Genomic DNA, 17,967 nt, shown 5'->3' on the forward strand with positions numbered 1-17,967 from the left:
CTTGGACCATACCCTGGAGGTGGGAGTAGAGGGCCTAAATGTCCTCCTGGTGCCTAAGCCCATTCACACATATACCTGTGCTTTTTCACTTCAAGGGAATACTAATTATGTGTTCCCTAGGAGGGGAGACGGCCCCGTGCACTTCATTCAAAGACTTTTTGTAACAAATCTTTTATTGGAGGATTCACAGCTATGACACAGACAGTGCCCTGTTCAGCACCTCTTCTAATTAGGTCCAGTGTTTGCAGTGGAAATTCTTGTTTTCATTTCAAAGAAATCTATTCAGGACAAAAGCACCCCTCTACTACAGACTCCTGCCTGGAAAAAAAAATTCAGGAAGAACAATGAGAAGTACAAAGCTGGTACAGATGAGCACCCAGCAGTAGCAGCAGCAACCCTTTCCCAGCACACACTTACTCAGTGACCCCTTCAGTGAATATTCCCAATGCCTCTTACTCAGGCACAAGCTCATCATAAAAGCTCTTCTGCAGTCAAGATCTAAAACTCTTATGACAAAATTAGCCGAGAGACTTTTCCTTCACAGAGAAGGGACTGTACAACATTCCATCCCAGAGGGCCAAGTCCTGCTGCTGCACTGACTGAGGCTCCAAACCACAGGGCAGAGATCTCCCCCAGCCTTATTCCTGAAGCTGCCACACGTAACCTCAGCTACAACCTGCTGCCAGTCCCAGGTGCTCACCTGCCCTCTGCTTGTATCAGTACTGCAGAAATCAGCAATTTCCACAGCCTGCAAAAGACAACTTCCAGCTTATTTTTTAACCTTTTTCCTAACCTAACACACTGCAGTCAATCATGAATACAGGTCTCAGCTGCCCTTTTTGCTACAAGAAGGTGAGACAGTGGCTCCAGGGCAGAAGGGGGCACGTTCAAATCAAGATTTGTATGTGACTGGGTACTTGCAGGCCACACACCTTATCAATGTACAAGCAGATCTAAGGTAGCTGAAATGCAGTTGCACAGGTCCTTTACCAGAGGAGAAAAGCCAGGTGGAGAACATCAGCCCTTTGGAAAACACATCTGCACCCTCTCAGAGGACAAAGAGACTCCACCCAGCCTGACTGAGACTCTGCCAACTTGTCACTGATAGAAGAAAGTAAAAAAATGGAAAGGACCTTTTGGGATGACAACTTAAGTTGAAGTATGCTAAATATCAGTAGAGTTTAGTAAAAAAAAAAAATAATTCTATAGCACAACCAGAACTCAATAAACTACTCAGGTAGGAGCCAACTTAATTTTAGGTTTGACTTACAAGTTCATACTTGATTCCTCATAAATGTTTTTGTGTAATCCATTCCAGGTATACTGGTGAGTTTTGTATCACAGCAGTTGGGAGTACTCTTACTTAGTGTTTTCAGCACAAAACAAGTAAGATACAGTGCAAATTTCTCAATCAGAACCAAAATCAACAGTGCTAGAGAAAATTAACTTTCAAGCTATTCAGTGTGAGTTTCATTCACTCTTTTGTAGCAATGCACTCGCAGTACAGAAACAGCCAAACCCCCACATTAGAGTCAGTACATTTCCTCAAACAGCCACATCCTTTTGGGGGAAAATGTCAGAGATTCTGGCTAAGCACTGCTGCCAACTCGGTGGAAGGATACAGCTGATTACTTGCCACAGCAAATCAGCACCCCCCTCCATCAGGGCACAAGAGCAGATATTTGCCTCCTTTGAAAAAAACCTCACCCTTGAAATCAGCACTGACAGAGCCAAAAGCAAACAAATATTCAGCGTTTGGTGTAAGAAATCTTTAGTATCTGTGATGGAACTGTTTCAGACTCACAGATCAGCGAGTGTCTGCATGGTCACTTCTGCTACACTCGGAGCAGCAGCTCAGCAAAGCTCCACAAAGCTGCAGGAGCTGTGAGACACCAACACAGGGGCGTGGAAGCCACCAAGGCTTTGCCCACCCGAGGATTTCTTAACTCCAGTCACACGGTGCAGGAGCAGGGTACTCACAAATCCAGGCTCTGTCTGATCTGCCACATGGAGTACAACTCTCATTTCTCATGTTTTGCAATTCAACAACCACAGCAATGCTCCTCTTAGGGCCCACTAACTCTTCTTCCTCACCCACAGCACCAGAAGGCCAGTAGACAGCTGTCAAACATCATATCTGAATTATTTTCTTGGGAAGCAAAGTATTGTAGACACCTACATCTATGCCCTTCCCTCTTGCCCCAGCCCCATCATTCTCCCTCCTGCTGGGACCCTCCATAGAGGTCCCACTTCTCCAAGAAAGGGTCTCCACACTCCTGTATTTCATGCAAGCTCCTTGTTCTCTAAGCCTTTTAGAGTGAAAATAGGGTTTAAGACCTTTCTTGTAATTTTCTCCTCTCTTATTTAGTCACTAACAGCTGGGAGCCTGGATAACACTTTAGATATTTTCTAACTTTCAGTTGCATAAACAAAGTAAGTATTTCACAAGCTTTCCCAGTATCTGACCTTCCACAACCAAAAGACAAAGTGGAAGACTCTCACAATTTCCACTTTATGCTGGAATTTCAATTTTTCAAGCCATTTTAATTGCTGTTCTGTGACAAGCAAAAATCAGTTTACAGTTGCTTCAGCAGCAAACTACCTGCCACAGAAGCCTTGGCTCAGCACTGTTAGCACATTCCAAATCTTCCCAAGACAGCCCTGCAAGGCCCAGAAAGCAGACTACAGACAGGCAAAATAAAGTTTGATGCTTCTAAAACAAAGTAATAAAAATACTACCGATTTCATTAGTCACAGCTGCTGAAGGAATAATCCCATCCAGTGTGGAGAACAGAAACCTTTGGCTGACTTGCAGCTCTTTAAAGCATTATTTTTACACACATACATGAAACAGCCGGTCTGTAAAAAGGAGCTTGTTTGCTTGTTTCTCTAACGATTTACCAAAGATAAACAAATAATTGAATGACCTTTAATTGGAGGTAGGACCACCAGCATTTTCCTTAGGCTGTCTGGATGGCACACTGGGTGCTCCAAAACAAACACAAAACTTCCCTATATTAAAAAAATAAATAACAGGGGCAACTGCGTTCCCACATTTTTGCAGTTGCAAATCCAACTGTAAGCAAACCTGCTCTGAGTTTACCACATTCTGCTCTTGCCCTTCTTTTACAGCCAAATCAGACAATTCTGTGCTCTTGTCCGAGGCCACAGGACACGGGCCTGGTGACCAGCCCTTCTCCAGCAGCTCTGGCTGCAGACTTTGCCTCTGTGCTGTCCCAGGGCCACAGCAGTGACCAGCAGCCGACCGTCCTTCGCGAGGAATTTTTATTTCGACAAAAGTGGTCGAAACTTCTGAAGTTTCAACCCCTCTAATCTCTGTCTGCCAAGTCTCTTATTGTCAACTTATTTGGGCTTTGTCCTTGCAAGGGCAGAAATTGTGTTGGTCGTAAGGCTTGACTCCTGCTCCTTGCAAAAGAAGCTTTCTTGAAGACATGGCACAGGATTCCTGCAATCCCTGTCATCTTTCTGCCTGCCAAGAGCATGCTTGAGTTTTCTTATCTGAACAGCTTCTGTATGGCCTAATATTGAACATGAATATTACATATGTATATTCAAATATTATCACCAGACTTGGATTAATTATTAAAACTTACTATATTTCTCTCCCACCTGCACTGCAATCTCTGCTCACAGACCAGTACTCCTAACAGTTCCACCCTTCCAATTCCCTGCTGCTCCCATTAAATCTATTTTAGCAGAAGAGAACTCCAAGTTCATCCCTCCCATTGCGAGAACAACTCTGAGACTCCGCAAGAGAGCTGCATTTAAAGAACACACCTTCTGTTCTTACACTTCCAAAGAAATTCTCATAAAATGTAAAAGGAGCAAAGAATCTGCCATGGAGAATCCAGAACACTACCAACACCAGGAAGCCAGGCTTACAGAAGGCTGTGTGGCTCTGGAGCATGTTTCACACCTCCTGAATGAAAGTAACTACAGGACTGCAAACATCTCTGCAAAGGATGTTAAACCAGCCTGCACCACTGCAGTCTAATGCAATAATACAGATATTATTTTTATTTCAAGGGTTTGATTAAAAAAAAAGCAAGCCTGTATTTATGACAGTTTCCCTGGATTTACCCAGTGCCCACAAACAAGGTGGGCAGAACAATCCAGCCAGCAGGACAGGACAGGATCCCACCACTGCCTGCAGCCAGTGCTTCACCAGAGAACTGGTGTCAGAGCTCCTCTGCTTTGAAAACGTGGAAATGTTGTCTGTGAACATGCATTTTTATTAGCATAAGAGTATTTACCAGAGAAAAGGATAATCTGTTTTGTCACAAAATGAGACCAATGCTCATACCTTTAACTCAACCTTCTACTAGAGCTACTTGTACAACATAGAAAAAACCAACAAATAATAATCTATTTAGCAAAAATCTGCCAATATAATCTGTGGTGTTTATCTTTTATGTTTAGGTTATGCCAATTTTTGCCAGTTTTCCACTCCCAACCCCTGTCTGAAGTCCAGTGGCTTCCAGGATTTGACTCACTGCCTGGATATGCCTGACCATACACGTAACACACCTAAAACTGGGAAGCCTGGTTAATGAATCTTGAAACACTCAGGTCCAGCTCAACAAATTATGGGATCTTACTTTACAACCCTTGCTGTGCTACCCAGCTGGGAAAGCAATTTCCATGGGACTACAGGTTAAGTCCAGGTGAGAATGTAAAAGTCACAGCTCTGTTCCCACTAATTCAGAAGCCACTGGACAGCCAGAGCATTCACTTGACAGGGGAACAACACACAACAGGGTGTCCCAAGAAGTTCCTTTGTGTTCATAACTGGTTGTAAATAGAACTTGTTAAGAAATGCTTCCTTTGATTCTTCAACTTTTAGGGAAGTTTTGGGTTGTTTTGTCAAGTCCTTAAGGTTTGGGTTTGTGTTTTAAATACAAAATCTCCAGCATTTTTCTGCTCTCTTCGCCTATTTTCATGGCATGCAGAGTAAATGCACATTGGGGGTTATGGGCCAAATAAAGACACCAGACAGAACAGACTGCTCTGTTTTCATTGTTGATTTTGTTATTTCATATCCTATTGCACAAATACAACTGCCTGAAGTTACAAGCTGGAAAAGATGAAGTAAAAAAAATGTGAAGTTCCTGCTGCTCCCCAGTCCCAGACAACACCTTGGCAGCTTCTTATCCTCTGTAAAAGGACAAGCAGCATGAACAAGAAAATATTCCACCAGGAAAATGTAGTATAATTTGTGGTGAGATAAAATAAGAGCACTCAGATGGAAAGAAACCGACTTCTACCTCTGGATCTTAATCCCCAGTGCATATAAGTATTGAATCCCAAAGTCCATAATGAAGTGACATGGATGGCTGCCCATCAGGAAGCACCAGGCAAGAGTTAAACTGCAGTGTGACAGCCATCAGGGATAGGAACCCTTTCAACTTCGTCTGAGAAGCCTTCTCAGCTTCCCTGGAGAAACCACATTACATAAATGGGTTTAGACTTTAAGTGAAATGACTTAACTTTTTGTCAGAGTCACCACTAGTCTTGTTCTGGCTTGAAATAAAAATGCAAGGAACCGACTCTGTTCAAGAGCCAGCTCTGAGCCGATGCCAAGATTTGAGATCTGCAGCACAGAGCCCTAGAGAGCAACCTGGGGGGAGCTATGGGTGGCAAAGCACTCAACTATCAGCTCCCAAACAAAAAGAAAACCACGCCCTTTCCAGGGCATCAAGGAAGAGCACCTGCATTGCTAAGTGGGAGAAGACAAAGTATCAATGGCTCAATATAATTAAGGATACAATTCAGCTATCCCCTAGTGAGAATAAAGTGTTTTAAGTCAAGAAGTACATTCATTGCACATACATTTTAGGTAATTAACAAAGATACAAATTAATCCTAAGTGCCTGAAATGTAAGAATTACAGAAGAAACCTGAAGAAAATCACCTGTTAGATTTGGAAACTAATTTCAGCGTATGAAGGATGTCAGGCCTAAGATAAAGTACGAAGGTCAACGAAGTTACAATAAAGAGCTCCCTAATACTGCCATGAGGCTCAATTTATTCAAACAAGTCCTCGTTGAAGCCTCATATTCTGTGCATATGTTATAGGAAAGTCTTTGAATAAAACCCGAGCAGGACACTCAACTTGGCTCAGCCCTCAGGTCACGTAAAGGGAAAAAATTTGCACTACCTTCCAAAACCTTCTTTGAAATTGAACTTCTGTTTCAGAGAACCTCCTAATGGATGTCACCACTGCAGACAACACAACAATTAAAGGAGATGTGGAGGGGGAAGGAAGTTATTTTGCAAATAAGACATTTTTTAAAAGTCCATCAGATAAAACGCTTTTTTCATGTCAAAGCACGCTCCTACTTCCTTTGTCATGTCATTGAAATGGCACACAATACAGAAAAGGTAATATATTACACCCATTTCTCAGAACAGCTCCTAAACCACAAGGTACACACAAAAAGGGCAACTCTCCCTTGAATGCCACCACAATCAGAGGACAAACTCGGATCCTGTCAGTCTGTGAGGGCTCACACGACCTCCAGACATTTGAGATCCACAAAAAAGCCCAACTTACCACTAAGAACATTTATTCCCAACAAGCACACTCTCCACCCCACCAATATAGAAGTTTAAAGGTTAGGAGCTAAACCTATTTATTAATACATTGACCTCTAGTTCTAGATCTGATTTTCCTAGAGCAAGCAGGAACTGCAACACATCTCCAGCTCAGCTGGTACACTCTTCGGTGCACAGCACTTGTGAAATAATAAACAATCTCCTAGATTTGGGTTTAAAAACAGACTTGATGGTTTAACTTTTGGTTCCTATATTTAAAAAATTTGGCACTGATACTAGGGGACAACAAAGGGAGTGGTATTTCATTCACGCTTCTTTACATACATAGATCATCAGGCTTTCTTCCCTGAGCAAACCAACTAACCCATTAGTCAAACTGTCAGTGGCAGGCTAGAGTGAAAATAAAGATGAAAAATACTTTCTTATAAAGTTTGTAGTCTTGGTAGCATATAATTTCAATCTAAATAATTCAATCTTAAATAATTTCAATTAAAAAACTCCTTAATCATAGAAGCTGTGTTTGTTTTTATGCACGCTAATGATATTTGAACATAAGGTCTGCTTAGACAGATGCAACCACAAATCAAACTGCTGTTGCTGTCCAACAGACAGAAAACCTATTTTAACAAGCAGTGGCACTAAAAAGCCCCCACAATGACTGCAAATAAAAGCTGCAAAAGCAAACAGGAGACAGTCTTATCAAAAGCACTCATCACAACACATTGAGTTGGATCAAAACAGGCTTGCAACTCACAATTTTCCTTAGGAAGAATTAATTTACTCCTGAGTGGCCAGCGCAGGTCACAGAACAGGAAACAAAACAGAGAAAGTTTGTGGCTGATGAGGTTGTCTTTGGAAAGCAAAACCCAGCATCATTTTCCCTTACAAGGACTCTTGCTACCTACTAGCAAGAAGTAAGACTCAACCTCCCAAATGGACTCAGGTGCTAGAGCTAATAACTTTGGAAAGTGATTAAGGGAAGGAAGATTCTAAAAGCTGTCAACCACACCCAACACTCACTGAACACCCTCTACAAAGCCACTTCATCATCAAGGCCATCAGCACTCAGGCCTTGCTTTCAGAAATAAGCACTTCTTCATTTCAGATGAAATCCAAATAAATGAGGCTACAAACTTGGAAGGGTCAGGACTCCAGGCCTGCCCTGCCATTTTCTTCACAAAGCCACGTTTCAGAGCACAGCACCGCCTCGGGACTTCTGTGCCTCAGGTTTTTATTTTCCTGGCTTAGTCTCGCTGTTTCATTACTGTGAAAGGCAAGTCTCATTCCCAGAGCAGCCCTGGAACGCTCCCAAGCTGCACTGCAGGCGGCAGGTGCCGGCACTATCACGGCATCTGCAGCATCTCCCCACCCGCTCCTCGGAGCCAGCAGTGTCCATCCATCCCTCCTGCTCCACAGGGCAGGACAGGCTCATGTCACTGATGTCACGATGGGACCACACGAGGATCAACATCGCAGGCTGGAGCAGCGTTTGGAGCAGTGGAACACGCCGGGATCATCTCCCTCCGCTCACAGTTCAGCACAAGGAGAGCTCCCAGTGCCCTGCACTGTCAGCCTGGGGCCAAGGAGCAGTGAGGACACCCCCTTCCTCCTCCTTGCAGCTCTGCAAGCTGTGACTGACCTCACTAGCAGCACAGGACAGAAACACCAGGAGCACAGAAAATTAAACAGCAGCAGGTTTCAGTTCTTCCATAAAGGTATGTCCTCTTCTCCTTCCCCCAGTAGAACAGCATGCTACCTACATACCATCCAAATGTTAGTCCTCACCAGGACTACAGTCATTTCTCTCATGCAGGCACTCCCCATCTTAAAAGCAAAAACATGACTGTGAATTATCACCTTAAAAGTGAGGGGAAGCCCCAACCAGAACCATGATCCTACCCTGCACGGGCATCAATGGAGAATGTATCCCAAAGGCTGTGTCCCTTTGCTTAAGCCTCCAAATGTGAATATAAGAACTTCTAATTCCATTTTCATTAAATAAAATCACTTTCCATCTCAACTATTGAGTAAAAATTGTCACCTCGAGTCAGAAATCCTAGATGAGGCAAAATTCAACTTCCTACAATGCATATTTAAAGACTCCTTATCAAAACAAGTGCTGAAGGCAAGTTTATCCTACATCTTAACCACCACCACTTGTTCAAAAAAGAAGCCCTCAGCAGTCTGGGTTTGACTGTCAGATCCCCAACCTGCCTCATGTCTCCTGTGCACTCTTGAACAACTGCTGTGCTGTTACCTTGAGATGCATTCTGACCTGAGCTGCTCCTTATCTTCCAAAGATAAGTGTCACTGATGAGGAAGTCTTGAGTATAATCACCTGGAACTAATCTAATCTAAGTTGGTTTAGAACTGATTTGACAAGATTCCCCAGCCCGGAGCAGGATCTATCACTGCCATGTGGTGATTTCCCTGTAGGTGCAGGAGAGCCCATGGTGGAGCCAGGATCAGGAGCAGCTCAGCAGTCTGGTGTGTGGCTGCATGAGCTGCTCAAGTGGTGTATCTGTCACACACTACTGGAGCTTTGGGGTGTAACAGCAAAAATGAGTGTATTTTCCCCAGCGGTGACAAATACAAGTTTACTGACACTGTTTAAATGCTAAAAGCAAAGCCAGTGATACTGAATAACTAGACAGAAACATCTGAATTATTTAGTAGACAGTGCAGAAGCACAAAACAAGCCAGAGCATGATCTGACCAAGAAAAGAACAAGGAAAAAAAAACCAAAACCAACAGCTATTGGTTTTCTGTTGAAGAGAAGGAACAGCTGAGTGCAGGGTTATGACAGCAGCCATGGCACAGAGGGGGCTGTGACTGCATGGCCAGGGATGGTGACAAACAGCACTGCTGCTTTTTGATTGCCAACTACTACATTGACTGAGCTGCAACAGGAGGCAACATCCCAAGACTTTTTTTCTTTTTTTTCTTTTGGACAATCTTCCTGAAACACTCCAAACCCCCTAAGTCTTCCTTGGCCACTATCAGGGAAGAAGGGGAGTGGAAAAGGCAAATTTCAACCACTCCTTTTAATAATCCTACAGAGAAAATCCTGACCAACTGATCACGGCTAACATTTCTTCAAAGGGAACATTTCTTCCTCATTTAACTTACAAAACTCTGTCTCCTGCAAATGACATTTTATTTATAGCAGTGGTATTTGCTGTATAACTGATTGGGGAAGGCTGTAAATGAGCATCATTGCATATATATGGAAAACAATGATAAAGCAGTCATCAAAAAGCTACAGAACATTTAAATATTCAAATAAGGCAATCTGCATAACCCCCACCTGAATTTTAATTTTGCAGAACTTATTTCATAGCTTTGTGCTGCAGATGATCTGTGCAAGCTACTTCTTTTCCACAGAAAAATGGCATCTTTCACTTTGAGAAGTGTCCACCCCAAGTGATATTAATTTTAATTCTTGGAGTGAAGGTAAAGGAGGCTTTGCCATAGGAGGACATGTTATTTTTAAAAGGTCTAAGTGCTCAAGGCAAGAAGGCAAGGGTAAAGATGCTGATGAGCCACAATAAGGTTGCAATGGCAGTGAACTGCATCGAGGCTCCTCAGCAGTCAAGCAAAACTAGGTTATAACTTGTAGCTCTCTAAAATGTGAGCTATCAAAATGGGAAGGAGAGGAAAACAGTGCTGCAGAGGAAAGGAAGGCAGACATGACAGCAAATCAGCCTTGATTTTGAAGCAAGGATTTCCAAGGGAAAAAGGGGAGAAACCTGTGGGGGAGCCCACAAGGAACAGGCTTGTACCAAGCAGGTAAAAAAGATGTATTCACAAACTGGAAGGCTAAATGAATGCCTGTGAGCCTGCCCACATGGCAGCTCTGGAGCTGGGATGTTTCAGCTAAAAACCAAAAACAAAGCCAAACACAATGTTCTTGCAGAGCAACACAGTGCTGAAGTCACAACATGCAAGACCATAATGTTTGCACTTCATAGAGTGGAAACACGATGGGCAAGGGAGATCAGGAGCTTTTCTTGTTCAGATCTCACTCTGAAATCTCGAACAAGGCAGATTCTAAACAGTTTCTCTTTACAGACCATGGGCTTTTAAACACTATCCTCCACATGTGCTCACTTATTGGTACTTGTTACTTTTTCAACATTTTTACTGGGAGATTCACTACTGCTTTAAACACAGCATCCTTAGTGCTGCTGGGATTCACAAGTGGAAACATCAGAATATTCCTCAGACAACAAGATGACTTTTAGCACCACTCAATTCCCTGACCGCAGACACATTATATCATACATATTTAAAGAAGTATCATGCCTGAAAAAACTTAAATTTGATAAGAAAAGCCTCAAGAAGGAAAGGGTGTTAGGCTCTTTCCCATGGTACACGCAAAGCTGGGGAGAGGGGGAGCCAGAGAACAAAGAGGGAAAACGGGGGATCAGTAAAAACAATCACTGCAATGTTGCCCTAAGGAGAAACTAAGGGCAAAAGAAAGAATAAACACCTAGAAAATATCCAGTTGCTTCAGAAACAACATTTTCTTTTACAAACATAAACTAGTTGGTCCAGAGATTTCCATGAAGAAGCTGGAGACCAAGCACATCAAATGCTTTAGCAGAAGACTTGGTCATTTATTTTACTGACTTACACCACAGCGGTGTAGCAAATCTCTTTTGCATTTAAAATTCCTGCCCTTAAAGTCCCAATTACTGACACTTCAGGGATGAAGTGAATACTTTCTAAATCTAAAGGATGTAGGGGGGGGGGGGGGAAATCAAATAAAAGTTGCTTATACAGGTCTCATTCTATCAAACCCTTTTCAAAAACCAAGATCTAACAGAAACTCTTGCTCTTCCTCATACAGTAGCCACCCCAGGTCCACATAGCATTAGAAGCTTTTCTTCCCTTTGGCCCAACAAATCCATCGCACCGTCCTCTGCGATGTGAGAAAAGGCTCCAAGAACAGTGTCCCAAAGAGCTTATTCATTTTCTGCATCCATGAACTCTACAGCATTCATTGCTACAATAAACACTGTAAATATTTCTCACAGCCTCCTAAATTGCCAGCTTTCAATGATTTTTACTGTTTTATTTTTAACTTTCCACGCTGTGTCTTCACTACGTGATGGCACAAAACCCCACAAATGCTGCTACCAAGATTATTGCATTATTTAAATAACAACCGAGTTAGATTTCATTGACGTTAATTACAAGTTGGTTCATTAGAATGTCAGTTACTGTGATAAAACTCAGTTACTGTGAAGAAAAAAAAACCCTACTGCCTGTTTCTAGCCTAGATTGGTTGCATGCATCGTGGCTTTATGCTCGCTCAGGGCAAGGCACGAGGCTGGGGACGTGCCCAGTGCCATTCATGCCTTCAGCTCTCAAGCACTCAACAAGGATGGCTTCTGAAGAGGAGAAAAGGGGAAAGAGCTGGAGAGGGAGTTTGCCTCCTAGAAACCAGCATGAGGGAGAAAAACAGAGCAAATGTACATTTTTTTAGAGCTGTCTTTTTCCCCTCCTAAGTTTTATTTCAGTCCAGTACTCGCGGACAGTTCAGATTTGTGGTGTGTTGAGGGAAGTGAAAACGCGGAGCTGTCTCACATTTCCAATTCCAACCACCCCGACACAAACAGGGGGCCTGGTGTAATTGCTTTGTTCACCTCCATGCCTGGATTCAGAGAAGAAACGGTGGAAATCACACTGACCCTGGGTCTGCACTACAAAAAATCTTCCACGAGCACCGTGGCTCCATAAACAAGTGAGCAACAACGAAGAGAGCAAAAACCAAAGCACTAACAGTTAATGTCCAAACAAGCTCTTGCCTCAACATGTGTTACAAAAACCTTTGATGTTTAAGAGAAAGAGGAGGAACCTTGAAGAAAAGGTCAGGCTTTTCTTGAGAATAACAGCTCCTCAGGGCTCAGCCTCAGCATGGAACAAGGAAACCTATCTCAAAACATTTGTTTCTAGACTTCACCACTTAGATGTTTTAAAAAGACTTGTGAGCATTCTTTACGACTTGGCTGTAGTTTCACTCATAACCAAAATAAGGCTGCACTACTCCCAAGAAGGCAGTTCCACACCCACTCATTCATCCCTATCTCACACTAAACTTTCCACTGGAACAAACTCATGCACTAAAACCAGAGAGGAGACTGTGCCCAGGCTAAAACTCCCTTTATTTATAAGATTTATAAACAACTACTACCCCCTTCATCTTCCCGATCAGGTGCAGCACTCAATTGTAGCAGCAAAGATGAATGAAACTTCATTACTTCAGTTATTTATAACCCTGTCAGTGCCCCATCATCCTGGCTGTCAGACAGAGTGCTTTGATCTGTGATCTGTTGGGGCAGCAACACCCGTTTTGCACAGTACAACACAACAGAGCAACAGCTCCATTCTGACGGAGCCACAAGGAACGTTTAAGCACAGTCCAGAAACTACAGAGCTCAGAGTAACAAAATGTTTACTTTGTACATTCACGTGAACTCCCAAAACTCCTCAAGCCGGTGTCAACTGGCAGCACTGCCTGACACAGCTGCACATCACTCAGTGACCACGTTTTTGCCGAGAGGGATGTGCAGCAGAGCTTGTTGTGCAGCCACTGAGCAGTGCAGCAGACTGGCAGTGTTCTGGGGCACCCACATTTTGTACATCTCCCTCTGCATCATCAGGAGAAGCCATGGGAAGACAGCACACACTCTGTCAACTAATCTGACTTAGGAGCTATAAAGCTGCTTTCAGTAAGTTTTGAAGTGCAAAGCAGGAGATTGGATCATACTTTCAGGCTACCTGCGCTTCCAGCAACACCTGATCTCTTTAAGCAGCAGTCCCAAATAACGTTTAGGAAGCCTTGAAGCCCTCTTTCCCCTTCTAGCTGTTTGCTGTCAATGCTTTCCACCTGCCAGAATGCATGCTGAGCAACTGCTCAGTGCCACCCAGAGCTGCCTGCTCTGGGCTGTTCCACACACTCGCTCCAGAGGTGCACGTTTGTGCCGTGACCTGAAGAGAACAGCAGTGCTCTTACAGCTTGAGGAGATCCACACACCACAGCCCTCAAAAAAACCAATTCACAACCTGCATGAGAGAAGTCAGCCTTGCTAAATAAGTTAAATGTTGATATTTAACAAGCTCCACATATTCACTCATTGGATGGTTACACACACAAAGTGTGACCTGTTGTAGCTAAATTACATTTTAGTTACTGTAAGGATAAAATTCCACTCTACACTTTAACTTTTTTAATCTAAGAACTTGTGGAACTAAGACACATCCATTTATGGAATGAGTCTCCTTAAAGCTGGTTCTGAGGACAGAATCATTATGCACAGATTGTGTGAAATAAGAAAGAACAGCCATTCAGAGGTTCACTAAGTTGTATCATTAAGCCATTTAACTAGGTATTAGGTAAGTTGTCCTCCACAGGCTAAAAATAATAATAATAAAACCCCACCTTCTATGAATTAGGAAAAGAGCCACGAGAAACACAAGCATTCATACAGTGACCAAAAAAAAATAAAATGGGAAGTTCTATACAGATGGTGGTTACCTCTGCTTCCCTGATGCCAGCACTACTGCCCAGGCCTTGAAGGGGTCCTGTCTATGTGCATTCACAGGTACTTGATTAATTGCTCCTGACCAGTTTCCCATTCAGTTCTGAACACAAGATGACATCACCTATGCTGATATTTAAAGTACACAATATTCAGGCATGTTATGTAAAGGAACTTAACCAGCACAAAGAACATGGTTTGCACATCATTACATGGACTCTTTCCACATTACAATCTAGGGAAGAAACCCCTCTATCCAGTTGTTTGGGTGACCAGAAGATGCAGGTTTTCCAGTTAAGCTCCAGCATGACTCTCCATGGGCATCCTTTATCAGTTAAGGGAAGGCAAGGCATGTGGTGAACTTCATCAGTTTAGTTTGCTGAGGAAGTCAACAGGCAGACTAACAGTTAATAAAATAAGCATCTATTATTGCACTAACACTGAACTTGTATACTTTAGAGAAGACTGAAGCTATTTTACTCCATAGCAGCTGTGTTTACACTATAGTACAGTCTGGTACCTCTGAAACTCAAGTGAACTTACATCCGACAGTAACTGTGCTGGTTCCAAGGGAAAAAAACCTGTTAAGAGAGAAACATACTTCGGCTTCTTGTGTCAAATGAAAATCTTTACTCTAGCAGCTGCTTTTAAAGATATCACAACTCTATTTACCATAGACCAGGAATACAAATTGAAACCCAAACATATTGAAAACAGTTGTTTCATTCATACATTTCTGTATGTTTCATTTATTGATATATGAAAATTCATCTGTGCTCACCAGATCAAACTTTTCCCTTCTCCTCCAGCAAGGTACACAAATACATTTTAATCAATATGAAAGCCAGTTTACAGTTTAGACTCTGAGCTGCTGACAGTGACTCCATCAGTCACTGTCAAGAACAGAGTGCCAGTTCTCTAGCTTTCTTCAGATGAAAAAAATTATGCACATTGTCAAGATAATTCAGTGTTACTTTTTAATGATTGAGGCTCAGTGGATATCTTCCCTTCTCTTAGCACCTGCTGAACAGAATGGGAAATGACACTTTATCTAGAACTACCAAAAGTTTTGGATGTTTATTCTGCACGACGCAGTCAGCTGGACCAGATCTGGGAAGCTCACTACTCAAAAAGGATCTATCTACTTGCTTTTACCTGAAAGCCACAGTTTATGTTACAGTGATGATGCCAGATCCATCACAAGAGCACCACCACAGAGCTAAGTCCTCAGGTGGGGAATGTCATCAGCCTTCAGGCATCATCTGTGATCCTTCTGCTCTGGCTAAGCAGAAACACCCTTTGGTAAATGACAGCCCTGGCACAGACACACTCACCAGTGCTCTGAACCTACTCCTGGCTCCTGGCACAAACAGCACCAGTTGTTCAACTTCAGAAAGTGGAACCCTTCTTCAGCCTGGCAATTTCACTCCTTGCTCAGGATAGTATAATGCCACTTTGCAGGGTTTACTTAATATTCCTTTCGGGGCAATCACTCTTTAATTTTAATTGAGGCTTACTCAATTTGCCTTTGGTTTATGGTGCTAGATCTGTTTTGGACTGGTGAACAGAGATGATTTCTCCTGAGCTTAGAGTAACAGAGGCAGAACAGATTTAAAGAGCAGTAAATTCTAGATTTAGAGGTCTCCTACTGCCCAGCACATCAGGACAGACTGCTGCCTCTAGAGTGCAGCAAGAGCATGGCTCTGTGGTGGATGCAGCCAAGCTCTAGAGATGGGAATGTGACAGTCCAGCTTTCCTGCAGGGTGCTGCATCCCCAGCACCCTTCTCTAAAAAGCAGGGCAATGAACCCCACAGGGTATCTACCAGTCAGTTTGTCTCCTTTGTCATGGCTTTCTTCTAACCCAGAAGACAAATAACACCAATTAGAAAGGTCCGAAAGTGCTGCATGGAAATACAGACAGAGGGATGCAATCCTACCTCCCAAGTAGGGGAAAACACAGTGAGAAAAATGAGGAAATCTGGAATTTAGAGCTGGCTTTTTTCTCAGGCTGGCTGTTTCCACTGCCTGCAGGTATGTAGGTGAGGCTGATCAAAAAAGCTTTCTCAAAAGGCCACTGCCTTCCTAGGAGGCAGCTGGAGATTAAAGAAGCTAAAGCCAAACACTGCTCAGGAGCTGAAGCTAAAGTTCAGAGCCACTCTTAATTTTCCTGCCCTCCTTGCTCCAGAGCCACGTTCACTATTGCTACCACAAACACAAACAAAGCCCAGCAAGTGGTGGCAATGCCACTGGTCAAACACCATCGACACCCGAGTGTGAGCAGCTTCCACTGCACTGACCCGCAAGCCAGAGATGCTGAAGAGCAGCCAGGTGGTGACATCCAGCACTGCCACAGAACTGCTCAGGCAACACAGAATCTTCCCATTCTTTTAACCAAAATTACTAAAAGCATAATGAATTCTAGTTTTAATTGTCACTGGACACAGACAACTCAGCTCAGCTCAGCAACACTGTGCGATGCTGGGCACGCTCTCGATTTGAGCACATTTTCTTATAATGCAAAACCCCAAGTTAATTTTTTCATAGCTGATGCATTTACAGTAAGTTAAGACAGAGAGATCACATCATAAACATCTATTACCAAGAATTCATAACGACCCAAAAGGCACATAAATGACAGCGCCTTTTAGAAACATCCTCTCTATCTTAAATAGATGCCTCTCAAAACAACTCCCGCAATTCTTTTACAGTGATTCTTAGTCATCACTGTAGCACAGCCTATAGTGCTTTGCTATAAAGAGATTGTGGGCAGAGGACACTCAGAATTAAGTTTCCACAATTTACAGCAGCACTGATGTTAAAGACAATAAATGCAACAGGAATAAATAAAGTAGGAGTTAAGTTAAATGCCATGAGGGCTTATTAATTTATAATGTAACCAAATTAATCCACTATCAGTATCTAAAGAAAAACTACTGAAATCAAAAGCTCTTGGGGAGTTGTTAAGAGGAAATGAGAAATTGGTTTACTTTTCACTGCCACTTCCCTGTTTTAGCAATATGGGAATCCAGGCTCCCATTCCAGATCTTCTGTTTTAAACAGTAAAGCTGAAAATAACCTCCTACTTTACCAGCATGTGCTTTTTCTTCTCTGATGCACAAAGCTAAAGACTTAGTATGGGAGTGCTGTCTGCAGACAGCACAACAACATCTGGCAGCTTTCCGAGCATCCTGCTTGAAGTGACTCGTTACACTGCAAACTGCAAAAGTCAAACTGTCTGAGGCAGAGCTGGGGGATGCCCCAGGTACGATCCAAGTCTTCACATCAGAGTTCTACCTACTAGAGATCCAGACTATTATTCCAAATTGCTGAACCACTGTATCAGGTGTCCCAAGAGAGGACAGGTACCTACTGCTGGTTTGTATTGTACTTGTACTTCACAACAGCTTCTGCTTGTAACATGAATGGAAATGGAGAATTCAGCTCGGGTGTGCCAGGGCACGTGGGACTTCTGCAACAATACCTCAAGTGATGCTGCTGTACAAACACTACTGTAATTCACAGTACCAACCTTTTACTAAAAAAGGGCAGTCTTGCAAAGAGACAATGACAAAGGTCATTTTTAAAAAGGGAAAGCTAATAGAGATTAAAGTAATTTCAAAAGCATCTCCACATAGAGAGCAGATCCCCACAACCAAAGTTAATCCATAGAGGTCACATCATCCACAGAGTGAATGAGACACTGCAAGAGAAGCCCAGCAGCATGACATCATGGTGATGTAATTTCACACAGGAAATCAAAATTTAATCAAACTTGGAGGAATTGCAGATCTTAGGCTGGTCAAAACAATCAGATTTCAGCACAGCTTAAAGCATGTGGAACCT

At 42.9% G+C, this 17,967-nt stretch overlaps 1 protein-coding gene across 3 annotated transcripts in view; it reads right to left on the reverse strand.

The window, feature by feature from the left end:
• SFMBT1 (Scm like with four mbt domains 1) overlaps positions 1–17,967 on the reverse strand; it is a 153,109-nt gene that overhangs the window by 40,908 nt on the left and 94,234 nt on the right. The gene's annotated exons all lie outside the window — the stretch shown is intronic.

The sequence above is a fragment of the Pseudopipra pipra genome, chromosome 11, assembly GCF_036250125.1.
Source record: "Pseudopipra pipra isolate bDixPip1 chromosome 11, bDixPip1.hap1, whole genome shotgun sequence".
NCBI classification, from domain to species: Eukaryota; Metazoa; Chordata; class Aves; order Passeriformes; family Pipridae; genus Pseudopipra; species Pseudopipra pipra.